The sequence below is a fragment of the Ailuropoda melanoleuca genome, chromosome 10, assembly GCF_002007445.2.
Source record: "Ailuropoda melanoleuca isolate Jingjing chromosome 10, ASM200744v2, whole genome shotgun sequence".
Lineage (NCBI taxonomy): Eukaryota > Metazoa > Chordata > Mammalia > Carnivora > Ursidae > Ailuropoda > Ailuropoda melanoleuca.
In genome coordinates, this window is record NC_048227.1 from 73,786,691 (window position 1) to 73,789,166 (window position 2,476).

Genomic DNA, 2,476 nt, shown 5'->3' on the forward strand with positions numbered 1-2,476 from the left:
GACTTGAAAGATAAAGGATCCCTTTTCAAGACTCTACCAAAGTAAAAGAAATAAAAATCACCTATAGTAAGAAAAGCATCAGACTGGCCCACATTCCCCTGCTGCAACATTCAATGTCATTCAGTTGAATGACATCTAAAAAAATTGACTAAAAAAAGTCAACCCAAGGATGTCACATCCAGCCAAACTATCCTTCAAGTTGTAAAATACTATACAATAATTTACACGCAAAGATTCCCTTGAGCTTTTCTGAGAAAACTATCAGAGAATGAAGATCAGCCCACCAAGTGATGAATAAAGAAACTACAGCAAAAGGACTATGTGAATACTATATATAAATGTTTAACTACAACCAAAATACATAGAAAACATTTATACAGTACTTCCTTTGTACAACCACTGTTCTAAATTCTTAATATATATTAACTGTAGATATTAGAGTAACTGATGAAAATGTAAATATAACATGATTTCGCAATTTACACATATGCCTCACAATTTAAAGGAAGGCTTAGAGAAGATTTGCAGTTTACTTCATGTAAATGTGGGGATCAAATGACTTAATTTCAAACATACTGAAATAAATCAACTATCAGAATATAAATCGATTTAACTATATAAAATTAAATACTACAAAAGATAATATTGCCTAATTTTGGATGGAATGAGGGGAGGGTAAGAAAAAGAAATAGGATAATGCTACATTGATTGTGATAGAAGTATGATGGACACAGTTTTTAAAATACCAGGCTAAAAGTAAGATATAAAGTTGTAAAAGTAATCTCTAGAATAAAAAATGTAAAAAATTAAGTATTTTAATAATTACAAATATACATAATAAGCAAAGAAAAAAGACTACCTACTGAAAAACTTTTTAAAAACCATAAAACAGAAAACACAACGTAAAATAGAGTCAGAGCTAAGGGAAGACATAGGTTCATATTTATAAATATGGTTTAAAAGAAAAGACAAAAGATTTACTAAAAGAAAAAGCTTTTCATATTGAGTCACAAAGTAAAACCTAACTCTGTACCAAGTACATGAGATACACCTAAATCTTAAATGAAAGGTAGAAAATGTATATAAGTTTACCATGATTATCAGGCAAATGCTAATAAACAAAAGCAAAGATTTTATGCTATCAAAAATGGCAGCATAATTTATTACAGAACAATCTTTGTTTTGAGAATAGCTAAGAAGCAAGAATCACACTCACACACACACAGAATCTGTTTTGAGATATTGGAGAGGGAGGCATAAAGAGGATCAAAGAAACCAGAAAGAAGGGTGATAAAGAGAGAAAAATCCAATATTCAGCCTATTTTTCTATTTGACATTGTTAGTTTCCAAGCTTCAGCTGAGAAGGTGAGAAACTGAACAAAGTCTCCAGGAGTCCTTTGAGAATATGGAAACAAAAGTTGGACTTCAGGACCTTCCAAAGAGAGAGATCTGACATATAATCCAGGATTTCAGATGAGATTCCCACTGGGCTACACTCTAAGAGTAAGGGAGAAACAGAAATAGACCAACCCTCCTAAAGAATGAGGACCAATCTAGAAAGGGTTCAGTTCTTGATTAGATTAGGGTGATCTGCCTTTAGCCTATTTGCCTAAAACAAAATGAATCCTTTCTTGAGGAAGGTAACATCATCTAGAACTTCAAATTATCCCTAAAACTTTCCATTTATCTTTTTTTAATTTCTATATTTTTACAGTCTTGAGGCCTTTTTTTTTTTTAATACTTATCATGCCATGAGTTCATAGGGGATATGTTCCGGCAGCTCAGGCGCCTGTCCTTTTTTTCCTCACAAAGTGTGTTTCTCTGGGTGGAGGAGGCTGGCGCTTCAGTTGAACCCAAGTACCTTTCTCTCTGGCTTCCTTCTTTTCCTGGTCATTTTCCTTCACATGCTTCAGGAAGCTATCTCAGCTCTTTGAGTGTTTAGTATGCTCAATACATAAATTCTCTTGGCAGGAATCTTCCCCTTAACTTGTTTGTTTATAGCAATGCAAACAGCGTTCTGGGTAATATTTTAGACTCTTCCAGTTTTGCCATGGTAACATTTGTGGGGTGTTCCTTTCTGAACAGTGCCCATCCCCTTGATGTCTACAATATCACCTTTCTTGTAGATTTGCACATATGTGGCCAAAGAAACAACTCCATATCTTCTAAAAGGCCTAGAGAACATATAGCAGGTGCCTCTCCTCTTTCTCTCTGTGTTGGTCATTTAGTGAATTACTGGAAGATGAACATTCTGGCTGAAAAAGCCCTATAAGTTTTCATTTAAAATGACTATACTTTAGTGAAAAAATTACAGGTCAGTTATGGAGACAGACCATGTGACAAAAAAGGCAAGAAGAAAAACAACTAATAAAAACAGAACCACAAGAGATATAGATATATAAGTTGCTAGATGCAAATATAGATTGACTGTGCACTTCTGACTAGGATGTAAAAGATTATGTCAAGCCTAAACACT

General features: G+C 33.7%; 1 pseudogene; it reads right to left on the minus strand.

Moving 5' to 3' along the window:
* Window positions 1-1,744: 1,744 nt before the first annotated feature.
* Window positions 1,745-2,224, minus strand: LOC117804096 (annotated as a pseudogene).
* Between the last annotated feature and the right edge of the window lie 252 nt (window positions 2,225-2,476).